Genomic DNA, 27,864 nt, shown 5'->3' with positions numbered 1-27,864 from the left:
ACCTTAGTACGACCTTTCCGTTCTTAGTACGTCCGTTCCGTTTCCAGTACGTTCTTACTACGTTTAATTGTAGAACGGGATGATCGGAAGAAAATTTTGAGTAGGCTCAAAGTTCTGAAACACCTCTCCTGTTCAACCCCGTTCCAGGCCGTCCACAACGTTCGAAGACAGTTCGTAACACGTTGCTACTACGATCACTCCGTTCTCACACAGTTCGAGCCCCTTTAGTCACATTTTTCAGAACGTACTTCGAACGGAGTCGGTATATCGGGGGTATAACAGTAAGACCCTACTCAAGGTCGCGATGGCGAAATGAATATGGTGCCATCATGGCGATCAAGAGGTCAGCGGTTCTATCCCTAGTCGTCTAAGCTTTATCAAGATCCTCTCCAGTGACAATAACTACAACTTCTATCCAGAAAAAAACAACAACATTATAGTGTCCTTATAATCCTTATGTTTACTGTACAACCAAGCTGAAATAGATGTGTTTTAAAATACGCCTTACTATACATTCGATATTTGATGTTCGGAGCATAAGTATTCCGGTTTACCGGGGCTTTAACATATTTAATACAGAGAGCAAAATAATCAAAAAGGGACCTGATCATCCTTTCGTTTTATTTGTAGAGATTTCCGGTATACATGGAGTCCAATACTGAGTGATTACACATATCACTACTAGAAAAAGCGCTGATCTAAATTTTCAGTACTGCATTTAATTATTCTAATATGAAATGAATCGTTGAATGGACCTTAATTGATAAATGCATAATAATGTCAATGCAATATACGTGTATACAATAATGAATCATCACCTCAAACACGTGTAAAACTAAAACGGTTTTAATATTAACGTCCGATAAATGTGTTCACTGTGGTTCCATTTTATACAGAAAGAAATCTACCACAATACCTCTATATAATACAAAATTAATACGAAACATTCACGTCTTCATTTTATCTATGTGTCTATGCTCTAAAGCATAAATGTGCGCGAGTTCATTATTGCAATCCTTCATGACTTCTGACGTAACAGTGTATAACAGAATACAACGCAGTAAATTGCTCATATTTCAGAAACCATTTTTCATCTTGCACAATACAATATTGACGGGAAAGTCAGTACAGGGAAGAAAAAAGAGTGCTCAGTTGGAAATGCTTGATGTTTGAATCTGCAGAGATATTTCTAACGTCAAAAAAACGCCGATATCCAGGGCGGTTCCAGGATTTCTGGTTAGGGGGGCGGGAAATTGAAAGATTTCCTTGGGGTCCAGGGGGGCCGCTATGGCCGCTGGTGGGTGCAGGGCAAAGCCCTGCTAGGAAGTCTAGGGGGCAAAGCATCACAGAAGCTCCACAATTTTAGTGATTTTGAAGGCTTTGACAACCACTTCACGAGCATGTCACGCCTTATGTACTTTTATCAAAGTATCTTCTTATAATGCCAAACAGTGCATAGTTTATACGTAATACGGATGGATACAGCCGGAAGAAATGCTATAAAGAAGAAAAAGCTTTGGGATAAAAGCTGGTCAAAGTCCTCTGCATTTTCGCTCGTTTTGGCGTTTGCGCATCCATCTTTGTTGACATAAAATGCAGCGAAAAAAGAATCAATGCGCAAAAAGAGGGATACATCAGAATCGCAAAGATCGACTTGGGCGACAGAGAGTCTAAAGTTAAAATATTGTTTAGCGATTGTCTGTGATTAGTGGGAACTGTTGTGTACGAACAAGAAGAAAAATAGTTTAAAAAGGTGATTTATATCTAGTTGAGTGTGAAACATCAAATGAATTGACTTCAGTTTGGTGATTTTAGGGGGGGGGGGGGCGTACGCCGCGTCCGCCCCCTCCCTGGATACGCCTATGATATCGTTATAGCGCATAGCTTTACGCGTCCTTCTGATAAAAAGGCTCAAGGGAGTTTAATATCGTATATACACAATTATATACAAGTGTGAATGTGCGTGCGTGCGGGCATGCGCGTGTTTCGGATGAAATATGTGAATCTTTTTGCTCTACTACGTGTAATTACTGTATAATGTTTAGCATGCTATTGTTAAGCATTGTGTACCACTCGACTATATCTTTAAATACTATGCCAACCATTTGTGCACACACCATTGTCTTGCATAAATTGTAATATATATATGTATATGTGTCAGGGGCCGGAGGCCTATATCACAAATAAACAGATTCTGTTCAATCCAAATGAAAATATGGTCCTGGAGATTGTATTAGCAACGCATTCGTCATGTTCTGTCAGTTTCAAAAAAGATATCTCTATTGATAGTCAAGTGCAATAATAAAACCTTGAGAGACCGATGCACAGCGACCTTGGAGTGAGAATAACATTATCCGAATAAGCGGCTAATTCCGATATCCCACTCATTTCCCAGAAATGAATAACGGATATTCGTGAATAAATGGAAACGGCTGCAAGTAAAATAGTATCTGTCTTGTTGTTCGAAGTTTCTCATTTATTTGCCAATAATAAAGATCATAAATACAGCAGGAGTCCGACACGTCACCGCGATGAATCTAGGCAAAATTACTGAACATCGGTTTCCTATCAAGAGGAACAGAAATCTCCAGGCATTTTATGTTTGGATAATATTGTACGAAGAATGTTCATAACAATAGTTTTAATTTCAAGTAATGAACAAATTTATTGAGTAAAAGAACAACCCACATTTGGTAAGTTAAAAATCGCCAGAGGTCAAAGGCTTTTACAAAAAAAAGACTCCAATGGAATCAGAACTACATACAGTTTGATTGTGGTTTATAAGAAACAAAGACAACACAGCTGATTTAAATGCCTTTTCAACAAGTCATAAAATTTAATCTGTCTAAAGTAATTCAGTAACCATTCAGAATGTTTAAAAGCTCTGAAATATTAAACATATATCAATGCACGGAGGCAGAATATTGGGGAACGCAAGCTGAAGCTCCGAAGTGCACGCGTGCATGCTCAGTTCGTTGACGCCATTGACAATAGCCCTCATGGTGAGGTTTGCGCGGGCCGTGGACCGCCTTGCCGTCGTCGGTGGATATCGATGTGGTTCGGCATGTCCATGGCGTTCGGTTCGATCAGGTCGGTCATGAACAGCTGGTCCTGAATACGCAGACCTGCGACATATTGAAGCTTCGTTATAGGAAAACTGGGCTTATTGCATGTGCATAAAGTGTCGTCACATATTAGATTCTACACTCCGCGCATGCTTACCAGGAAGGACTTTTTCCGCCTACACTGAGTTTTTTTCTAATAAACTTTTATTATTTTAAGGTAAATATTTTGTTGTATGAATTGCCATAAATTGTAAAGGCCTATGGATCACTTGACTTCAATAAATGTTTGAGCGGATAAAACAATAATTGAATCGCGTTCTGAGCAAACTGGGCTTAATGAAGTGCGTTAAGTGTCATCCCAGATTAGCCTGTGCAGTCCGCAGAGGCTAATCAGGGACGACACTTTACGCTTTTATGGTAATTTTCGTTTAAAGGAAGTCTCTTCTACACGAAAATCAAGTTAAGGCGGAAAGTGTTGTCCCTGATAAGCACGTGCGGACTGCACAGGCTAATCTGGGATTACGCTTAACGCACATGAATTAAGCCCCGTTTTCTCAGAACGCGTCTCGATTTATCAACTGAAGATTTTTCTGGAATTACGGTATCCACATATTAGATACACTTACAATAAACATTACGACGTTATTACGGTGTTGCTTTACTCTCATGGACATGTTCCAGTGCAAACGGTCAGCCAGTCAGTTAAAACTCTTTTACGTAGAATGACAAAAAAGTTTATATGAGCCGTGCTCTGTGAAAGAGGGGTTTAATGCATGTTCGTAAAGTGTCGTCCCAGTCTACATTTGCAGTCCGCACAGGCTAACCAGGGACGACACTTTCCGCTCGTACGATAGTTTTCGTTTCAAGAAAGTCTCTTCTTAGCAAAAAACCATCTTAGGCGGAAAGTATCGTTCCTGATTAGCCTGTGCGGACTGTACACGCTCATCTTGGATGGCGCTTGACGCACATGCATTAAACCCCCCTTTGACGGAGCACGGCTCATATTATTTTATTATCCATCGAAGATATCGTAATGTGTAATACAATTTCTTATATTGTTAATACAAAACATACATTAATATGATTCACACAAGTGAATGCTTTAGAAACGAAAACCATAACAATCGTTCAATGCAAAAATCTCTTGCAGGCTTTTGGAGACTATATTGATATTGTTCCATTAATAACGTGTATTTGTTGTACAATACAGATAAACTGCTTTCCACTAATGTCGTCAGCTAGGTACCACTTGTCATTGCTTGTTTCGCCCTTTTAAACCTAGGACAAACTCAGGGTCATAATGATACACCCCAGGTGTGACAGTAACACTTACCTTTTCTCATGGACTGTGAAGTTGTTCGTACTGGTCACAGGTGACATTATGTGACTATATAAATCAATTGGCATATTTTCTCAAGTGAATGTATATAATCTAAACATCACCAGAACTTTCATCTAGTTGTAAGCCATCCATGTTATAGAATTTTGTTTCTTAGTAGTACATTTCAATATTTTACAATTTCTGCCAGCTTACATGTACCTATTTACCTATTTGCTTCAAGTGGCACCTTGTTATGTTGGTAGCCATTTGTTTTATTGAATTCTGGGAAATTCCCTTTCCTGAATGTCACTTTGGCAGTTTGAGAGTTCAACTTTGTTGTCGCAAGAAGATGTATCACATCAAAGTAATTCCATGTCTAATTCTTTGTAATTTTCATTGTTTTTCTAAATAAGGCGCCAATATGTCTTATTGTTATGACGTTTTGTAAACGACGTCATGAAACGTTCGAATTTCTGGGTCATTATTTTTGGTCAGTCACGTGACTGACCAGTTTTGGTCACTGGTGCCCAGAATTCGGGTCATTAATGACCAGAATCTTGGTCATTGCCCAGAATCTTGATCATTGACCAGAATCTTGGTCACTGACCAATTTTGGTCATGAGTATTAAACAATAAGTAAAAACCAGGAGTTGAGTTTTAGTCAAGATCTAGGAAAGACGTAATTTTTGTTAAGATTCATTCATTTTTCGAAGTAAATACCTTTTAGTCATTAACACATAAATTTATAGTAATAATCCAGTAAGTTGAAGTTTGTTTACATTAAGTAACACTGATTTTGGAAGCATTTTAACACTTTTATTGTATTATTTACACATAAATACTGAAAGAACGCAGAACTGACTTATTGTGCGTCACACGCCATTAACTTTGTAAATACTACCCTAGCATAATTACCGGGAAGCTGGCGGTTAGGAATCACTTACATGTGTTGCTGTCAAACGGGTTGTTTATTGCGATTATTGTCTTCGCACGAAGTTTATTGCGATTATTGTCTTCACACGAATAAATTATTGTTTAAACGTTTACTATGGACTTGTGTCATATTTAAAAACGGATGGAACAAGCGTAACACTATATTAACAGCTATTTGAAAGCTATAAGTAATCAAGTTATTAAAACGGTATACCTCAAAGCAGAGGTACGTAACATATTTGGTGGCAGCGGTGGGATTGAAGTTTTAAACTCAATCCAGCGATATGAATCCGACGCTTATCTACGTTTAAAGTGAAAATTGTTACTTTTTATTACGCTACCATTTGACATATACAATAGTCACTTTTTTCGGGTCAAACATCGGACTGTTGTTACGCGCGTTCACACGAATGTAGGCATATGTTTTAAATAAACGTACAAGTAATTTCAAAAAAACAAAGTGCAAACAGTGGGTTGAAAGTGTTATTTTATACAATAATTTATTACGATCGTATAAGTCAAATATGAGTGATCCGAGGGCGGTAGACAGTGAGGTAACCTTTCGTGACGGAAGTGGTTCGTCGGCTCGTGGCGATGAAGACACACCTGAGTCGGACGCGGAGGTCGCGTACGGAAGCCAACATGTACTTGACGACGGGGTACGAGCGCTACACGATCAAATGTCGAATATGGCTTCCGTTTTGCGTGATGTCGTTGTGGAGTTAAAGCAGCTGAAGGAAGCAGGGCGGGGTACTACTACTTCAACTGCTAACAACGCGAACAACAACACATTTGTTGCGACGGTACACAGGCGTGTGGGTGATCTAGATGATGATCTACGTAGTGCGGGTGATAGCCGGGTTGATTCTAGAGTTGGCAACAGAGTGCCCAACGTGAGGGACTCGCAGCCGGAACCGCAAGCGCCGCGGTTTCTTAACAACGGCTTTGTGATTGACCGTAATTACGAACGGCAAACTGACAATGGACAGCCGCATGCGCAACCTGGGGTTTCAAATACCAGGTGCGAAAATGCCCGTGGCAGATACGAGTACCAAGCTCCTGCTTACATGGATGGTCAACGTCAAAATCAGCAGCGAAGACTTCCACCTGTAAAGATGGCATCATTTAGTGGAAAAGAGGACTGGGTGACTTGGATATCGCAGTTTGAAGCGATCGCAAAAAGGAACAATTGGAGCCAAGACGAAATGCTGGACCAGTTGCTACCCAGACTCGAAGGTTTGGCAGCCCAGTTTGCATTCTCGCAACTCTCCCCAAATTTGCTGAATGACTATCAATCTTTCGTGGAAGAATTAGACAGCCGTTTCCGTGTCATCGAAAGGCCGCGCTCTTTTGCGTCAAAGTTCAGCCGAAGGTCGCAACGACATGGCGAGACTCTCGAAGAGTATGCAGCGGGGTTAAAGCAACTCTATGACAAGGCTCATGGCTGGAGAGATCGGCGTACTAGGGACGAAGATCTTGTACGAAGATTCCTAGATGGACTAAACGACGACGACGTCAAATTCGAGGTGGAGTTTAACAAAGAACCGCGGAATATAGATGAGGCGGTTTATTTTGCCGTGAACCTGATAGAAATCCGGGGTTCAAACAAAGCTGAAAGACGGAACCGTTATAATGCCAGGAGAACTGAACACGACGATTATGATAGTACCGTTGCAGACGAGGAAGAAAAGGCTTTCGCAATTAAGGGGGCAGATGCAAAAACAAATCCTTCGCGAGTAAAAAACGAAGATGACAGCAAGAGCGAACCATTTACAATAAAAGAGCTATTGACGAGGATCGAAAAACTAGAGGCAGAGCGAAACAAACCTCAAAAGAGAAACTTCAAGAAAGATGTGACTTGCTTTAGATGCCAACAGAAGGGACACTATGCAAGGGAATGCCCAAATCAAGAGCAAAAGAACGGTTTTAACAGAACAGCTGATGAAAAACAGAAGCCTTTAAACGGGAAAGGACCAGCCCTTGCGGCCAAAGGGAGGTCCATGTAAATGATCTAGTATTGGAGGGCCAAAAGGAAACCACAACAGCGACAGAGCCAGTGAGCAGTTGTAACGACAGGGACTATGGGGATGGCCTGTACATTGAGGGTACAGTGGAAGATACCCCTGTCGTTTTTACTACTGACACTGGTGCTTCGAAAACTATTGTGTCTTCGAGGATCTTCAATCGGCTTAGAGAGAGAGTGAGAAGCCAAAGTTAACTGGTGCCATAGGTTTGCGGGGAGCTGGGGGTATGCCCATTAAGGTAATGGGTCGAGGAGCCTTCAGAATGCAGCTTGGGCCATTCAAGAGGCTTCAAGAAGCTATAGTAGCCGACATAGAAGATGACGTGCTGTTGGGCTATGACGTGTTGGGGAACGCTGAGAGTCCAGCTGATATCATTTTGAGTCGCAGTATAATTTCTTTAGATGGCAAAGATATACCTTGTATACAGAAAAGGCTGAGGCAAATGCGAAAGGTAACTGTTGCAGACGATGTGCTAGTTCCAGGGAACTCAGAAGCTGTGATAGAAGTGTATGTGGAAAGAGAAGAGGCTGATGACGGAGGGAAGCCTGACTTTATCATTGAAGCCACTGATATGTTCCAAGAGCGGTATGGTCTAGTTTTGGCTGCAACATTAGTTAACATCAACTCAGCCCCTACTTGCAAGGTGAGGCTTATGAATCCGTTCCCTGAAGAAGCAATGCTGAAGCAGGATGCCGAAATAGCACGTGCAGAACGCATTGATAGGGTGGTAAGTGTCGTCGTTGATAAAGAGAGCGAAGATGTGGCGAATAACATAAGTATAAGACGAATTGCTGTAAGACCGAATCAAAAATTGCCTGGTAATGTAGAAGCACTTGCCCAAACAGGTTTAAAAGAACTACCAGCTCATCTTAAAGATCTTCACGAGCGCTCTACAGTAGGTAAAACGGAACACGAGAAAGCCGTTGTTGCAGGTTTGCTTCACAAATACAGCGATACATTTTCTAAAGATGACTGGGATATAGGTCTAACCCATTTAACAGAGCATTGCATCAATACCGGAGATGCCGCTCCAGTGAAACAAAGGCCTCGTCGGGTACCGTTAGCTTATGTCGACGAAAAAAGGAACGCAATCGAAGATCTGATGAAGAAAGGGGTGATCCAGAAGAGCAGTTCGCCTTGGGCTAGTCCGATAGTGCTAGTGCGAAAGAAATCAGGCGCGGTTAGGCCGTGCGTCGACTACCGGCGCGTCAATGCTTTGGTTAAGCCAGACGGGTTTCCGCTTCCGCGAGTCCTGGACTGCTTGGATGCCGTGGCTGGGTCCAAGTATTTTAGTAGCTTTGATTTGACGTCCGGCTACTTCCAGATACCTCTGAAAAAGGAAGATGTACCGAAAAGCGCTTTCGTGTGTAAGTTCGGACAGTTTGAAATGACACGGATGGCATTTGGTCTTAACAATGCTGCTCGCACTTTTCAGCGTACCATGGAATTAGCACTTCAAGGTCTCCAATGGCAGACGTGTCTCGTCTACATTGACGATATTATTGTGTTTGGTGAAAATTTCGTTGACCACATTGTCCGCGTTGATGAGGTCCTGGCGCGTATTCAAGACGCAGGTCTAAAGTTCAAGCCTGAGAAGTGCCGCATACTGCAAACCGAAGTTGTCTTCCTTGGACATATAGTGTCAAAAGAGGGGATCAAACCGGACACGAGTAATGTTGAAAAGATAATAAATTGGCCTATTCCACAAACTGCAAAACAAGTAAAGCAATTCGTGGCTACAGGCTCTTACTACAGAAGGTTTGTAAGGGACTTTGCTAAAATAGCCAGACCAATGATTGACCTGACAAAAAAAGAGGCACCTTTTCTTTGGACTGAACAATGTCAGAAATCCTTTGAAGCCATTAAGAAGGCATTGATTAGCCCTGAAGTGATGGGTTATCCATTGAACGGTGGTGGTATTTTCTATTTGGATGTCGATGCGTCTGGGTGCGGAATAGGTGGCGTTCTGGCACAGGAGCAGCAAGGTCGCGAAAAGGTAATCAGTTACGCGAGTAGGTCCCTTAATAAAGCTGAGCGTAACTATTGTGTGACAGAGCGAGAGCTACTCGCAGTTGTCTATTTCACACAATATTTCAGGCAGTACCTTCTGGGAAGACGTTTCATCGTCAGAAGCGACCATCAAGCCCTTACTTGGCTTTTCTCTTTGAAAGAGCCTAACGACAAAATCGCCCGATGGATCGAAATCCTGTCACCGTTCGATTTTCAGATTAAGTATCGCGCAGGAAAGCTTCAACCGCATTGTGATGCTCTGTCGCCCTGTGAAACGCCAAGGGGTTGTACAAGTCACGAGGTCGATATGAGTGAAACCCTAAAATGCGGACCATGCAGCCGATGTAAGCATAAGGCAGAAATTATGGAATTTCAGCCGCATGGTACTTTAGTAGAAAGTAGAGAGCCATCAGAGGTCCATCAAAATGATGCTAATGTAGAGCACTCTTTGAATGTTGACACCAATACCGATGAAGCTGCTGGGAATAGTAAGTAGGATGAAGGTGTAAAGGTGGCCAGCATAAGCGATAACGTACGAGTGACTAAAGAACAGAATAACAACCTTTCGTGGGCATGTGAAATGTCTACTACCGAAGTGGCGAATCTTCAAGCTGTTGATATCAATATCAAGCCAATCTATGAAGGACTGATGTCCGCTTCCAAACCACCATGGGCTGATGTGGCAGAGCTAAGCCCGGAAACCAGACATTACTGGTTGATTTGGGATCACCTCAAGATCATAGATGGTGTACTATGTAGGACAAAACTAAAGCAGGATGGTACAGGTGAAGCATCCCAGATAGTACTTCCAGCTAACATTAGATCTAGAGCGTTGAAGGCTGTACATGACACTATTATGGCGGGTCATCTGGGTGTTAAGAAAACCAAAGCCAATTTGACACGAAGCTATTACTGGTTCCGCATGAAGGAAGATGTCAGACTATACATCCAACGATGTGATACTTGTGAAGCTGACAAGAAGCCGAACAAGAAACCGAGAGCTCCTTTGGGCCATTTGAAATCAGGCGGGCCATGGGAAAGAGTGGCGTTAGACTTTATGGGACCACTCCCAGTAACAAGGGCACAAAATAGATATATTTTGGTACTGACCGACCACTTTACTAAGTACACAGAGGTTTTGGCTGTTCCAAATCAAACGGCGGAAGAATGCGCGAAGATATTGATGAATGATGTAATAGCCAGGTGGGGTGCTCCATTGTCACTTCACTCGGACCAGGGGGCGGCATTTGAGAGCAGAGTATTTCAGGAGCTATGTAGAACTCTAGAAATAAAGAAGACTAGGTCGAGTGCAAGAAATCCTAAAGGTAATGGGCAATTGGAACGGAACAACCGCACTCTTCTTAAGATGATCAAGGCATTTTTAAAAGGGGAACAAAGCGACTGGGATCAACACCTGGGATGTTTGGCAGGCGCCTATCGTGCAACCCCACATGAGGCAACAAGGTTATCCCCAAACATGATGACTCTGGGGCGTGAAGTTCGACTTCCCGCTGATATGATGTTCCCAGACTTGAACCCAAACAGCTCTGAGCAAGAAGACACTTGCACGTATGTCTTAAACCTTAGAGAAACTATGAGAAGAGCGCATGAGGTGGCTCGGAAACATTTATCAAGCGAAGCTAAACGAAGTGAGGAATTCTATGATAAGAAAATGGTGTTTCATAATTATGAGCTTGGTGATTATGTGTGGTGCCTCCATGAAACTAGACGTGTAGGTGTTAGTTCAAAACTGAAAAGGGCATTTGATGGTCCCTTTTTAATAACTGAAAAACGGTCGCCTATAAATTTTGTGATCCAGCTTAACAAAAACGGACAAACGTTGGTTGTCCATCACGATAAGCTGAAACCCTATAAGGGAATAAACCCTCCGTTATGGGCATCCAAATTGCGTAAAAGGCTGTTGAACAGGCGTGCGTAAATGTGTATCCGAAACTAACTATTAAACCGCACAAAATACTGTTGAAAATTATTTTATTAATCGTCTTAATAATAATAGTAATAATAAGAATAGTAGGAAATAAGCGAACAAAAAACATTTAATTTAATGAAGAATACTAAAGGAACTTAACTAATCGCGTACCGATATTCGAAGATGTGAGCACAGAGTCAGTCACTGCGATCGATTTGTCTCCGTACTCTAAAGAGTTGTTGGTTTGTGTATTTTCAGACAATGAACCGTGTCGGCAACTTTAAGCGTAGAGCGTATCGCTGTAAGTACTGCACTAAAGTTGATCGCAGGAGCCGCATAGAGGGCCAAATTTTGAAGGAACACGTTCCCATGGACAGGGCGCCGTTTTTCTGCACCCTGTGTTGTTTTAGGTGCCAGGACCAGCAAGCCTTTCTGAAACACTTAACTCAATATACTAGGCATGTGACTGAGGAGAAGAGGTCAGGGAAACCTGACTATACCACAGTTTTGCGAAGGGCAAAAGACCCATATCATGTTACTGAGGGGGATATGGTAGCATTATCGCCTGAAGAGAGTGCGCAATGGTGTGACAGAAACAGGTTCCAGATGGAGGACATGCAGGAAGATGACAACGAAACGGTATTTACAGAAGACGGGTCAATGGTGCCTCTGTGGTTGGTTAAGCCGATTCCAGTGTCAACAAAATCCCACCATCAGGAATTGCCCCCCTTTGAGAGGTCTGGTCAGATCTACACGGCAGCAAAGGCTTGCGGCATTGCTGTAACTCCTCGATTGTCAGCGCCACTGGACACACCTGCCAGCCAGATCTTCACGGCAGCAAAGTCTTGCGGCATTGCTGTAACCACCCAATTGTCGGCGCCACTGGACACGTCTACCAGCCAGATCTACACGGCAGCAAAGGCTTGCGGCATCGCTGCAACTCCCCAATTGTCAGCGCCCCTGAACACATCTGCCATCCCGGATTCATGGTTTGCAGTGAATTATAAACAGGGGGTAGCTGAAGGGCCAGCACCGTGTCTGCCAACTACTTTGAGTGCGCAGTCAACTAACGCCCAAATGATGTCATCAGAAGTAGCAGCAGAAAACTCCTTCCAGCATTTGTGTCCATCAGCTGGTTTTGGATCAGTAACGAGGTACGTTGCATGGCTGTCAACACCTGTGCTGGATGAGAAAGAAAGTCCATTTCTGGATTTCCTAGGGGACTCAAGACCGATGACCCCTGTCGCTCTGAAAAGGCCACTACCAGTGCCATTCGCAGAATCTTCAGGCAGCCGGCATAAGGTCCAGCGAATTGAGGCATCAACCCAGTGTAGTCCCAGTCCCACTTGCCAGTGTAACGCGGCGAACGTTTTGAGGTCCTTATCAAGTGCAATGGACGAGCAGCTGAAAGTTAGTCTGTCCACACAGAGGTCCGTGGCAAAACTTGTGGAGGTTGGTCTGTCCACACAGAGGTCCATGGCAACGCTGGTGGAGGAGGTCTCAAAAATCTCGAAGCAGCTAGGCGGCATCCAAGAAACATTGACGAAAGAGAGACGGTCAAAGTCAAGCGGGAAATACCAATCATACAAAGACGCTGGGCACTGACATTAACTTTTGAGTAATAAGTGCATTTTCAATTAAACATGTTATGTTATTTACTGTTAAATATTTATTAAAGTTAAATGTGTGTTTAAAAAGATCATACAGACAGTGAACACTGATCAGTAACTGTTATTTAAATGATCTGCCGTAAACTATGATCAGTTCGTACACTGAACAGTGACTGTTATTTAAATAGACTGCCATACACTATGATCAGTTCGTACAGTAAACAGTTATACACAAAGTTATAAGTTTAATACTTTGATCTGTTATTGTTGTTTATTTTTAATGCAATGAAGTACGCTGATGAGCAATTATTGGTATGTATGTGGTGTATTATGATAAGTAAAAGGCAGCAGGAGCTTTGCCTTATTAAGAGGGGGGTAATGATACACCCCAGGTGTGACAGTAACACTTACCTTTTCTCATGGACTGTGAAGTTGTTCGTACTGGTGACATTATGTGACTATATAAATCAATTGGCATATTTTCTCAAGTGAATGTATATAATCTAAACATCACCAGAACTTTCATCTAGTTGTAAGCCATCCATGTTATAGAATTTTGTTTCTTAGTAGTGCATTTCAATATTTTACAATTTCTGCCAGCTTACATGTACCTATTTACCTATTTGCTTCAAGTGGCACCTTGTAATGTTGGTAGCCATTTGTTTTATTGAATTCTTGGAAATTCCCTTTCCTGAATGTCACTTTGACAGTTTGAGAGTTCAACTTTGTTGTCGCAAGAAGATGTATCACATCAAAGTAATTCCATGTCTAATTCTTTGTAATTTTCATTGTTTTTCTAAATAAGGCGCCAATATGTCTTATTGTTATGACGTTTTGTAAACGAGGTCATGAAACGTTCGAATTTCTGGGTCATTATTTTTGGTCAGTCACGTGACTGACCAGTTTTGGTCACTGGTGCTCAGAATTCGGGTCATTAATGACAGAATCTTGGTCATTGCCAAGAATCTTGATCATTGACCAGAATCTTGGTCACTGACCAATTTTGGTCATGAGTATTAAACAATAAGTAAAAACCATGAGTTGAGTTTTAGTCAAGATCTAGGAAAGACGTTATTTTTGTTAAGAGTCATTCATTTTTCGAAGTAAATACCTTTTAGTCATTAACACATAAATTTATAGTAATAATCCAGTAAGTTGAAGTTTGTTTACATTAAGTAACACTGATTTTGGAAGCATTTTAACACTTTTATTGTATTATTTACACATAAATACTGAAAGAACGCAGAACTGACTTATTGTGCGTCACACGCCATTAACTTTGTAAATACTACCCTAGCATAATTACCGGGAAGCTGGCGGTTAGGAATCACTTACATGTGTTGCTGTCAAACGGGTTGTTTATTGCGATTATTGTCTTCGCACGAAGTTTATTGCGATTATTGTCTTCACACGAATAAATTATTGTTCAAACGTTTACTATGGACTTGTGTCATATTTCAAAACGGATGGAACAAGCGTAACACTATATTAACAGCTATTTGAAAGCTATAAGTAATCAAGTTATTAAAACGGTATACCTCAAAGCAGAGGTACGTAACAATATGTCACATATAGGTAATGAACATTTTAAGATTTTGAACTGGTTAAAAGAGAGTGGAGCAAGCTACCCTTTTTCATGTTTTCAAAATCAAAAATGATTTGGCTCCTGAATATATGAGGAAAAACTTTGTTCCCTTTTCCACTATTCATTCATACAAGACTAGGTCAAGTGAAAGTGGGTGCTATATTTTACCCAAAGTCAAACATTTGAGTGCTAACTCTTTTGCATATAATGCTTGTGTTCTGTGGAACAAACTACCTTCCTCCTTAAGGAATATTACAAGTATAGATAATTTCTTAATATGTAATTATTCTTTTAGATCTATATAGTATTTAATTGATCCACATTTTAATATATCTACGTTTTAATGCAAATAATTGTCTTTTATAACTCAAATCTCTGATATTCATCTCATGCTTCTCTATGTCACTACCATCAATATTCAAGGACCACAATGGAAATAAGAGATTAAGTTCTCTTTTTTGTGTAATCCTTGGTATAATGTTATTGGCATGGTTTCATTTCCCATACAGGTGTATTGTTTTACTATTTTATCATGTATGTAGATATGTTTTATCATGTTGTATCATTATACTGAAATAAATCTATCTATCTATCTAACTCTAAGTGGCGGGCGGCTGTGTTGATCAGACACGACCCATTAGTGGATGGCTTACAGCTACTGGCGTTCCTCGTTAGCCACAGCCAGCATGAGCTTCTTTCTGCTGCCTGTGATACCTTCTTAATGGCCAGCTTTCTCACCTGTCTCACTATTCCCATATCCTGGAACATCTTTCAAGCGATGGTGCAGGAAACCCTCTGCATCCCACTTCAATCGGGTAGTTCCATGCTCTCCACCCGGACTATTTACATTTCTGGACGAGATCTTCGTACTTCGCCTTCTTTCTCTCATGTGCCTAAGTACATCTTTCTTCCCATGGTACAGTCAGCTCTACCAGAATGATCTTCTTTGTCTTTTCGGAGACCATCATAATGTCTGGACGTAGGGTGGTGTTGACAATGTCTGGAAAATGTAGCTGTTTTCTAAGATCTACCCGTAGTTCCCAGTCATTTGTGACGTCTATGATACTCGGATATCCTCCCTTTGTACCCTTCGTTACTGTCCCTGCTGGCACAAAGTTGATGTGTTTTGCCCCTGCATGTACTCGCGCTTTCTTCTTGTGTCTCTCAAGTGTATCAGCTACCTCTCGGAGTACCTGGTCATGTCTCCAGCGATATCTCCCCTGGGCAAGTGCTTCCTTACACGTGGACAAGATGTGGTCCAGGATAGCTCTTCCTCCACATAGGGTGCATTCTGCTGTCTCTGTCAGCCCCCATCTCTGGAGATTCGCCGGTGTTGGCAAGACATCATAAACTGCCCGGATCAGGAACTGCAGTTGACAAAAATGGTACTTCCAGACATCTGTCCATGACAGTTTCCTCCCTGTTGTCTGTTACTTTGTATAGCTTCCCTGGCTCCCCATCTGTTCACCTTTCTTGTCTCTCCTATTCCTTTCGGATTTCGCTCTGAACAAGTTCTCTTCTTTGGAATGTTGTTGCTGAACTCTACGGTTGACTAGTGTTCAAGCGGAGTCCCTGTCTACCTTGGCAACTTGTTCCCACTATGTCTTGATGTATCAGTCGACTCTCTGTCTGATCAACTGCATTGGATGCTGACCATCTACTTCCAGTTCTGACCTCTATCCCTGCATTCCTGATGCTTATGTCACTAGAGTCTCGTAGGGTCAACACGAACCTTGCCTTTCTAACTTTGTACTCCTCTACGATTGATGAAAGAGGGAGCTGCAACATTCCGGTTCTGTTGTAGAGTCCGATACTTGTTATACATGATGGAAGTCCGAACCATCGTCTCAGACTCTTGTTGATCATGCTTTCCAAGCTGTCAACCGTCGATGTTGGGATCTCATACAACATTAGCGGACACAGAAGACGGGGCAGGTGGCCATGCTGAAAAAGCCATGCCTTGAACGTCCCTGGTAGGTCCGTTCCCTCTATCTTCGCAAGCCCATTCCTCAGTTGCTGCCTGATGCGCTCTGTGTTGTTTCTGCTTTCACCAAGTGTGGTGTCAAACCATTTACCAAAGCACTTAATGGGGTTGTCAATAAGTGATGGGATATCCTCGCCCTGTACCCTGAGTGTTATCTTCTGCCAGACTTTGCCTCTTCTCAAGACAAGAAATCTTGACTTCCTAGGTTTGAAGGCCATTCAAGCCCATGACACAACATCTTCCAGGGCTGATAGGATCCATCGTGCTTGTATGTGGGACTCTGTAGTGATGGTCAGATCATCCATAAATCCCCTCTGTGGTGTAAGTCTGATATCTGTCTTCGATCCCCTTGACTCTCTATCTCCTACTTTGACGATGAGATTCATAGCGGCGATGAACAATACTACTGACACCGTGCAGCCGGTTACAATCCCCTACTGAAGCTGTATCCAGGATGTTGTAAAGTTCTTTGTTGTAAAGCGAATATTGATAATTCAGTAGGAGCTTTTGACAATGCTCTGAATATGTTCTGGTACAATTATAAAATTCTCGTTTTAAAACCAGCAGTGCTATGAAAAAGAATTCACATGCACCGTAATGGAAATATATTGTAATTGACATAGAAAACATAGATTAAACTTAACGTTGAGAATTAATGTCCTATCGCAGATGACTTGCCACAAAAAAATAATAGGGGTTTATTTCAGCTGCAGCTGCCGGATTTTTATATCATTTATATTAAAACAGTCAGATTTAAAACATGTTGACGCAGATGGCTTAGATTGCACTAAGAACGAGGATTTACCGGGCTTCGGAGAAAATTAATAGATGCCGAAGACTCGGTCAATTACTAAAGTAGCTAGACAACAGTGCAAACAGTGTAAAATAATTTCAGCAGTTTCTTTCTAGTTAGTCTGTATATATATATCAAAATAGTGCCTATATATAGCACAACAAAATGCTATCAAAGTGCACATATGAGTCCGCACAGGCTAATCAGGGACGACAATTTCCGCTTTTATGATATTTTTCGTTTTAAGAAAGTCTCTTCTTAGCAAAAATCTAGATTAAAGACAATATTGCTACTGCCGCAATGTTCCAGACACGTGCAAGAAATGGAAAAACGTGTAACGTGAAACAAAACCCCGCGTTGAGCCGATTTTAAATAAACATGTACAAATAAAGAAGAATGTTACAATCTTAAAAAAAACACCTATGAAATAAAAGAAAACAAAAACAGAAAAAACACTGCTTTTTCTGAATTTGCTGGATTTATGTCTTTTATATTAGATGAGACGCCAAATCGTTTAATCTATAGTCGTACAGTTAATCTACATATTTTATGTTTCGTTCAAACCAATGTTTATAGAAAACCGTTCTATTGTTAGAAGTTATGTCTTTATTGTTCCATAAATGATTTTACTGTTTATTTTGGTATCTAAATTATGAGTAACTTTACACCATGCCGATAGAACATTCAAAAGAAATATGATTTTGGTTGAAATTTCATCTAAGATATTATTGTCGATATTTCATTCAAAAAGTAAGGATTCACAATGTGTTTTTAGAATTTTCTGGTAGAATAATTTCCATTTACTCGTATTGGTGTTATCTAAATATCTGTTTAAACCAACTGCATTTGATTGCATTTAGGAGTCTATGTCCGTTAGTCTGATACCTGCATATTCTACTGATTGAATTAATTGAGTACGCTTAATTTTATCAGGTTTACCGCCCCATATGAAATTAAATATTTCTGAATTTATATCTTCAATAATATCATTTGGTTGGTTTGAGAGAACTGTTAGTGTATAAATTAATTAAGGGAGTGCAAAAGTTTTCAACACGGTGTTGTTTTTTTTTTCGATTAGTGTTAGTTTACGATGCTGCAATGATTTTAAACAATTTTTAAATTTTTGTAATTGAGGCAATATGGTTTTTAGAATTGCTTAATTTTCAATGTTTGTAAAGGTTTATAATACGCAAAACGCGGTCAGAATTATATGCGGCACTTTTCTTGTTTTGGGAAAAGCAAAGACGGCGTGATGACGGATCGTTAACAATTTGTCATTAACATAATTTTCCAGTTTGTTTCATGAAGTTCTCTCGCCCTGGTATTTGGAATTCTCAACTCAATTTACCGGATTGCTTGAAGCATGAACGTGTGCATTAATTATGTAACGTTTGGTTTATATGTATGAGTATTATATGAGCATAGTTATGTTAAACTGGACTTAATGCATGAGCGTGAAGTGTCGTCACATATTTACCTGTGCAGTCCGAACAGGCTAACCAGGGGCGAAAACTTTTGCTCTAAATTGCATTTTCTTTACAAGGGAGTCTTTTCCTGAAAAAAATCCAGTTGAGTTGAAAGTGTCGTTACTGATCAGCCCGTGACTGCACAGGCTAATATAAGAAGACACTTCACGCACATGCATGAAACTCCGGTCTCAAATATATCACGTATTTTTTATATGCAGAGTAGGAGACATTACGTGATGCAGGGTCTTCAACAAATTGCCATTCACATACTTCTGATTGTTTCATAATAGTGTTTATCGGGAATTTCCAAAACAACTCTTTAATTACGTAATAAACGACTGTACTACTGTACATCGCGTTGGTATTATTCAGGTCAACACCGTTTCATGAATTTTATTGAATGAACATTCTCCATCGAAGGAAAGTGTTCAACTTTATAAAAAAAAAACTGGTTAGAGAAACATTTAAAAAAAATGGACGTTAACGTCACATTACAAATAATCTCAAATGAGAACACCAAATAGACGATGTCCATTCAAGAACTTGTGATGATTAAGTAAGAAGTCATATTTCGTTATTTCTTATACCTATTGTGCAGTCATTCTCTCTGTAAAATTCTGACGACCCACACACTTAGTTTCTATGGTTGCCGACACAGTCTGTTAATCAATGTGACTCACTGACGCATTGGTATAATTGATACTTTTTTAAAAAGACGACTTTGTATGATGAAAATAAATTTATATCATCTTATCACAAGAAATCTAACATTAAGAATATATACATTTATTATACAAGCATTTATAATACAAACGTTATTAAATGCTATGACAGTTGATATTTTATTTTTATTCTTCACACGATACTACTACATGGCGCCAGTTAAATAATTCACCTCTCTCTGCTTAATTTACATTCTTGAACACAGGATTATTGTAAGGACTAGAGCAGACCTTAAACTATCTGCCCAATGTGCTTTCTTGAACACAGGGTTATTGTAAGGACTAGAACAGACCATAAACTCTCTGCTCAATGTACTGTCTTGAACACAGGGTTATTGTAAGGACTAGAACAGACCTTAAACTATCTGCCCAATGTACTTTCTTGAACACAGGGTTATTGTAAGGACTAGAACATACCTTAAACTCTCTGCTCAATGTACTTTCTTGAACACAGGGTTATTGTAAGGACTAGAACAGACCTTAAACTCTCTGCTCAATGTACTTTCTTGAACACAGGTTTATTGTAAGGACTAGAACAGACCTAAAACTTTCTGCTCAATGTACTTTCTTGAACACAGAATTATTGTTTCCTTAAACTCTCTGCACAATGTACTTTCTTGAACACAGGGTTATTGTAAGGACTAGAACAGACCTTAAACTCTCTGCTCAATGTACTTTCTTGAACACAGGTTTATTGTAAGGACTAGAACAGACCTTAAACTATCTGCTCAATGTACTTTCTTGAACACAGGATTATTGTCAGGACTGGAAGATACCTTAAACTATCTGCCCAATGTACTTTCTTGAACACAGGGTTATTGTAAGGACTAGAACATACCTTAAACTCTGCTCAATGTACTTTCTTGAACACAGGTTTATTGTAAGGACTAGAACAGACCTTAAACTCTCAGCTCAATGTACTTTCTTGAACACAGGTTATTGTAAGGACTAGAACAGCCCTTAAACTCTCTGCTCAATGAACTTTCTTGAACACAGGATTATTGTAAGGACTAGAAGATACCGTAAACTATCTGCCCAATGGACTTTCTTGAACACAGGGTTATTGTAAGGACTTGAACAAACCTTAAACTCACCGCTCAATGTACTTTCTTGAACACAGGGTTATTGTAAGGAGTAGAAAACTGAACTTAAACTGAAACTTATCATTCTTAATTTTAAATGTCAACACACAGACAAGGTGAAAATTCTTGTTGTTATTTCCAGACTAGTGTTATGTTACAATTCATATATAAAGTAATGATGCCCTAAACAAGAATTAAATGTTGTAATACATTTATGCAACTAAAAGGTATGCATGTTAGTAAAGTGTCCTTCCAGATTTGCAGTCCATACAGGCTAATCAGGGACGACACTTTCCGTTTTTATGGAAATTTTTGTTTGAAAGAAGTCCCTTCTCAATGAAAATCCACTGTAAGCGGAAATTGTCGTCTCTGATTAGCATGAGCGACAAATCACGGACGGTCAAGTGTTTTAACGATAGCTTTTTAATCCAAAGGTCAGCGTTTCATAAGGCTCATATGGGGTAAACTATTTTCACTTGTTTGCTTTCTTATCTAATATTTATGTTATTTAATGGAGTTATTTAATTCCGATGCTTACATGTATCAATTTATAGCATCAGACTAATGCCAGTGTTTATCAATTTCGAATGTCAGTGATTTCGTACACGTTGATTTCATAAAGTATTCTGCCTATAGATCTGCTCTTGTTTAAATGTTGGCAATTTATGCATACGGATCTGATATATCTCGAAGCATTTCTCGGAAATTCAAATTAGGAAAAGTTCATAATCGTGACAATATGGAACATGAAGCACCGGTACATTAACCTTTTTGTGCAATTAGATATACTAGTTTATCCCATTTTCAACGCGACATTGACGGTATAACACGTTGTGAAATATACTTGCCTGTGTTCAACACTGTGGGATATACCTGTCACGTGCACGGACTACTTTTTACTTTATCACTGAATGATTTTTCATAATTAATAAAGTCGAGAAAGCTTTAGCTTCAAAATTATACGACGTTCAACCTTTAAATCTAGTCATACGACCGACATATTTTTTCGCCATCCGTATAATGAATCAGCTAATTTAAGGCGTCATAAAATGACACTTGTTGCGTCATTTTCCAAAAAAAAATTGACGATTTATTATAAACGCGACTTATTTCACATGTACATGTACTGTATATCGACATACGGTATTTGAATTGTCAATTAATCACATTTTCCTTATTTCGTGTAATGTGCATTGTTTATAATCCATGCATATACTTTTGACATTTAAGAATGTACAACAAGCCATACAAATATCGCACAATTCATAAATAATCTGCAATATTTGCTATCCGTTTTAATTCACGTTAAGCACAGAGCTGCGTAAAGTATAAGATGGTAAAAATAGCACCACACTGGAATTCGGAACGTCCCATTTTATACACGGGTATATCCACTGATTTATCTGTTGTGTAATGGAATGTTTTCCATTCTTTGTGTATTTATATATTAAATTATTTTCTTGTACACAATAAGGGCATTTATCATAGACAAATAACATTGTGCAAGTTTAAACATAATTACAGTATGTTTGTATGCAAAAATCTGCAAATGCATCAGAGTTTACCAACGGCTATTATTTGATGAACTGCTCCGGTTCATTTTAACAGCAGTAATGTACATGACGTAGCGTGTGACGAATCAAAAAGTTTATCGCTTTCATAAATTCATTTGAAAATAGTGATAGGATGGCATGAGGGTCTTTATTTAAAAATGCTAAAATAATTATTAAAGACCCTAGATGCAAAATCGCCAATTATTGAGTTAAATGGATTATTAGATGGATTTTAAAGGATAATTAAAGGTAAGATACTAGTTCGAACGTGTTTTGGTTTTTGTTTGTACTTTTGTCGTTCCCTGTTCTCGGGGAAATGATTTTAACATGGGGGCCATTAATGCATTGGATCACACATGGCATACCCATAACATTATATAAAAAAAACACGTTCTGCGCGTCCTTAAATTCGTCGTCCAAAGTCGGAAAACGTATTGCCCTGCATATTAAGTCAAATAAAGTGTCAGTCGCTGCAATTGTCTGTTTACTCGTCGATTGTGTACATGTAGAATCTATGTTAGTGTACATGTAGAATCTATGTTGACATCGCCGCCATATTGGATTTTGATCGTTTTCTTTCGAAAATAAAATGAATTATATTAAAGTAAAATCTTCTTTTCGCGGTCGTAATGTGTTACAATTCGCATGCTGCGTAAAATTGAATCGAGGCATATGGTGATATTTTTACTATACTGTATATATGTTGAGTCGCGGTACTTAATCGTATTCTCGGAAATAAAACATCCAAACACAACTTACCAATCAAATGAAATATTTTTCATTTAATCCCATCATAATATTTATCAGAAATGAGAAAACTAGTATAAAATTAACAAAAAAAAAACGAAACAACGCTGAACAAGGGACAAAATTGTCACAAAACCAGGTTTTCATTGTGAAAAAAAAATCTGATAAAGGGAGAAAACTCAAACTGAACTTTTGAAATGAACAAACAAAATTAACCCCCTTTGTAAGTTTGTTTTAAAAAAAATCTATTTTTAGTCGTGGCGACCTTGACGTTGGAGATATTGACGTGATTCTTTCGTGCGACACACCGTCCCATGATGGTGAACAAATGTGCCAAATGATTTTAAAATCCCACAATGAATGACATAGTTATGGCCAGGACAAGCTCATTTATGGCCATGTTTGACCTTTGAATTCAAAGTGTGACCTTGACCTTGGAGATATCGACGTAATTATTTCGCGCGACACACCGTCCAATGCTGGTGAACAAATGTGCCAAATGATTTTAAAATCTGACAATGAACGACATAGTTATGGCCCGGACAAGCTTGTTCCGCCAGCCCGCCAGCCAGCCAGCCCGCCCGCATTCGCCAATCTAATAACCAGTTTTTTCCTTCGGAAAAACTGGTTAAAAATACGAATGGCTATCGGCCATTTTAGTCCTAGTTAATAACATCACTTGAGTCGCGGTAATTAGGTCAAACATGTTTACCCTAACATAATTGAGGTTATTTTACACTGAATTTCCCAAATTATTACCAAATTAATTGCAAATGGATATTATTGTTGAAATGTTTTAGTTTTTCAAGTTTATTCATATATTTTATTGTTTTATTTGATTAGACAGTGTTGTCATTCATTCTTCAGCAGAACAACAGTGAATGCACAAAAATGTGCTGTCTCTTCTCAGGACCCTCACATCACAGCAGTATGTCAAGTGGACCCAGTGTTGGCATTTGTCACACTGGCCCCATTTGATGATGACCAGTGTGTGTATGTCCTTCAGCTGTGGAGGGGACGACCTGGAACATACACAGCATAGATCCGATAGATCCTCCTCATCATCACCATCAGTTTCAGATGCAGCATCTGTTCCATGCTGGTTGACCCGGTTGATTTGCAGTCCAGATGTTGTTGCCTTTGGGGATTTACATGTTGTTTGATTATTTGGTTGCTTTGATTTAGTTATTTTCCATTTTTCTTGGCGTTTTCTTCCATATGAATTTTCTTTTGATGTTGGAGTTTTATTTGTTCCATGTTTTTATCAGACATGAGACTTCCTTGTAATTTATATGGTGGTGTGAATTTTTTTCTTGGTTTTACAGTCACATTTTTTGTTATTGTTCTCTCTTCAAAGAAGGTTTGACTAGTTTTACGAGTTGATGTATTGGCCTTGTTTTCTGAGTTTTCAGCACTGTTACTTTCTGCATCATCTCTTAACATTTCTGTTGAATGTTTGTAGATGGACGACGGTGCTGTAGCTGTTGATGTAATAACATCGGGATTGAAGGGGTAAATACCAGCCTTTCTAAAAGCACTTGTGATGTTCTCTGGGGAAAAAGCTCTACTGTATGGTCTTGCCGTCAACCGAGCTTCTTCATACCGTGTGATGGACACCCCTGGGTTTGCATGCATGTACGCTTTGCACTCATTATTGTAATGGTGTTTCATTGGTCCGAACACACCAATATCAAGAGGCTGGGTGAGATGGCTAGAATGGGGTGGTAAGACAAACAATACTACTGAATGTTCCTTAGCCCAATCAGTCAGGGTCAGTGACACATGTGATTTGTGACCGTCATACAGTATTGGTTTGTCTGTGCCCTTAACCAGTCCCGCATGGTTAGTGAAATGACCTTTCAGGTATCTTTCAAACAGGTCCCTATTCACAAACCCACTTTCAGTCATGCCTCCATATGATCCAGGGGCAGCACCTTCCAGCAATTCATCACACCACCTTTTCCCTGGGAAAATGTAAAAGGGTGGTATGTGGTTGCCAATAGCATTCGCAGCATCAATTACAGTGACTGTTTTCGTTCGGGCTGATGTTACTGCTTAAGGTTTGGTGTTGTTGCCGCATACAATTTTGGGTGGTTTATGTTCAGTTGAGAATCCAGATTCATCAATATTAAAAAAAATTTGTGGAGATTGCTTCAGATCATGTTCAGTGAGAATAGAATTTAACTCTTGGAAGTAATTGTCAATGTTTTCCTTGGATGCAGACTTAGCCCTTGATAAAGAGAGACATTGGGGCTTAACAACTTTTAGCTCTTCCCACCTGGACAGAAAATAATACATCCAACCCTGGCTAAGATGTTCTTTTGCCTTTACAGGTTTGTGAAGAGACATTGCATAATCCCATGCCATGTACTGTGTGTCCATTAGTGAGTATCCATACCCAATGTCTGCCATGTATACAATATTGTCAACCAACTTCCTTTCTTCATCTTGGGTGAAGAGTGTGTTTGCCCCATGATGACAGTTGATCGACACATTTTGTCTGGTTCTGTCCCTCAATGTTGTTTCAGGCACCTGATACACCCTGGCTGCACGATACACAGACATCCCTGACAATGTAGCAGCATATGCCCTTTGCAGATTATTTCTGTCATACGGCTTCTTGTCTCTCAATTGTTTCAATTTCTGAAAATAATCAAACAGATCTGGTTAATTATCTTTCATTTTTGACATAAATATAAATGACATTGTCAACTTTTATATTAATCATTTTTATGAAATTGTTGAGCCTGACCTATTAACAAAACTGATATGAATTAGTTTATGTTAACTATTTTATAATGTGTGTTGTCTGACCTTATTTATTACAGCAGACGAACTTGTAAACATTGATGGAAAGGTTGACAAGTACCAGCTTTTTCGTATTTTCTTAGTTTTTTTTAAGTTATTTTAATGAAAAAATATATACTTAACGAAGAAAATGAACAAACTTACCAGCATTCCACTCATTTTCACCCAGAAAATAGTATTTCAATGAAAATTGAAAGCAGGTCAGCTTGTAGACAATGTAAACATCGGCTAGGTGGCGCACAACGAAATACCGCGAGACAAGTGATACCGCGAGTCAAGTGATGTTGAGTATAAAACTAGTTTTACAGTTTGTGTGTGATTTTTTAAGACTCTTTTGCGTACCAGAACAAATACATTTATATCACTACGCATGGTTACATTCGTTAGATTTTAAGCGATTTTTAAGAATTAATTAAAATAATTTTTAGGCTAAGTTTATTAGATTATGTAAAATGTCACGTTGAAAAAAAATCAAATGGGATAAATAGAAAACTAGGATTAGCGTTGAATACAGAGATGTTTATGTTGCTCGGCTCGAACACCGAAAGCGCTCGCCAAGGCTCGCGCTCCCGGCGTTCTAAGCCTCGCAACATAAACTTCTCTGTATTCAACGCTAACCTAGTATTCTCTATATATAAGTCGCGTTCTTGGAAAACAATGCTTTTTGCATGCGCGTAAAGTGTCGCACCTGATTAGAATGTGTACTCCGAACAGGCTTATGGAAAACATTACTCTCTTCACAGATTAGAATTTCGTTTGAAGCGACATCCTGTCAACGAAAATCCCCATAAGAGCGGAAATTGTTGTCCTTGATTAGTTTGAGTGGACTGCACATGCTTATCTTGGACAACACTTGGCGCACATGCATCAGCGAACGATGCTTACAAATGAGCCTTGTTCTGAGAAAACTGGGCTTAATGCATGTGCGTAAAGTGTCATTCCAGATTAGCCTGTGCAGGTTAATCAGGGACGACACTTTCCGCCTAAACTTGATTTTCGGTAAGGAGGGATTTCCTTGAAACTAAATATACCATAAAAGCTGAAAGTGTCGTCCCTAATTAGCCTGTGCGGACTGCACAGGCAAATCTGGGATTACACTTTACGCACATGCATTTAGCCCAGTTTTCTCAGAACGCGGCTCAAAAAGTTACATACCGGTAGTTATTTTTCTAGTCATCGAGGAGATAATCAATACTTTAAATGAACAGAAATAACATAAATTATATGTTGCATATTAACGTTTATAAACTGAATGTGAATATGGTTATTGCAAACACTTCATTGATGCTGGGCATATCATGTATCATTATGTTCTTCATTCTAATATTCGAAATAAAAATACAAGTATCGGTTCAGTTAAAGATTAATATATTTATTTGTGATCGATAAATACACCTGTGAGATTTGTTGAGCCCTTTTCATGGGTACAATCAGTACATCCGTTTCATCGTTCTTTTTAAATGACATTGCTCCATATGTAAACATGTCCTTCTGCTTGTTGCCATGGAGATCATTAAAGATTATTAAATGATTTTACTTAAACGAATCAATTAAATTTTAGCCTTAGAAGCCGGCTTGTGACATCATTTTAAGATAAAAAAGAGTTTCATTTTAAACTCTAACAAACCGTTGTAAATTGATTTTACATAAATATGACTGCATTTAAGATTATGCTAGAAGAAATCCATTTGAATATGAAAAACTGAGCAAACGAAACAAGAAAAGATCTTCTTGTCGGGCATAGTTAGGCCATTCTCACCCCTACACCTTTACAACTATTTGGTGTTTCCTTTCCGGTTAATCCCATCTCACACGCCGCCTCCAGGTTGTGATCAAGACCGGGTATGCCGCCAGAGAGGACGCGTTTTTTCTGTGGAATAAACCAAGAGCTTTACTACATTGGAGTCGTGTTCTGAGAAAACTGGAGATAATGCATGTGCGTAAAGTGTCTTCCCTGATTAGCCTGTGCAATCCGCACAGGCTAATCAGGGACGACACTTTACGCTTTTATGGAATTTTTAGTTTCAAGAAAATCCCTCCTTACCGAAAATAAAGTTTAGGCGGAAAGTGTCGTCCCTGATTAGCCTGTGCTAATTAGCACAGGCTAATCTGGGATGTCACTTTACGCACATGCATTATGCCCAGTTTTCTCAGAACAAGACTCATTGTATTGTGGGGATGGTGTGTGGGGATGGTGTGTTCGTGTATATTTCTTTCGAAGTTTACGT

General features: G+C 39.5%; 1 long non-coding RNA gene across 2 annotated transcripts; it reads right to left on the bottom strand.

Annotated features, from left to right (window-relative positions):
- Positions 1–2,806: 2,806 nt before the first annotated feature.
- LOC127873126 (uncharacterized) lies at positions 2,807–14,157 on the bottom strand. 2 transcript variants are annotated; one of them, XR_008045987.1, is made up of 3 exons: positions 14,005–14,157; positions 4,399–4,859; positions 2,807–3,125 (listed from the first exon to the last, which is right to left on the bottom strand). It is a non-coding gene; the product is annotated as an uncharacterized LOC127873126 (long non-coding RNA). The 2 variants fall into 2 exon arrangements; XR_008045988.1 differs by lacking the exon at positions 14,005–14,157 and adding an exon at positions 5,107–5,259.
- Positions 14,158–27,864: the final 13,707 nt, after the last annotated feature.

The sequence above is a fragment of the Dreissena polymorpha genome, chromosome 3, assembly GCF_020536995.1.
Source record: "Dreissena polymorpha isolate Duluth1 chromosome 3, UMN_Dpol_1.0, whole genome shotgun sequence".
NCBI classification, from domain to species: domain Eukaryota; kingdom Metazoa; phylum Mollusca; class Bivalvia; order Myida; family Dreissenidae; genus Dreissena; species Dreissena polymorpha.
This window is presented reverse-complemented; position numbering and strand designations above follow the sequence as displayed.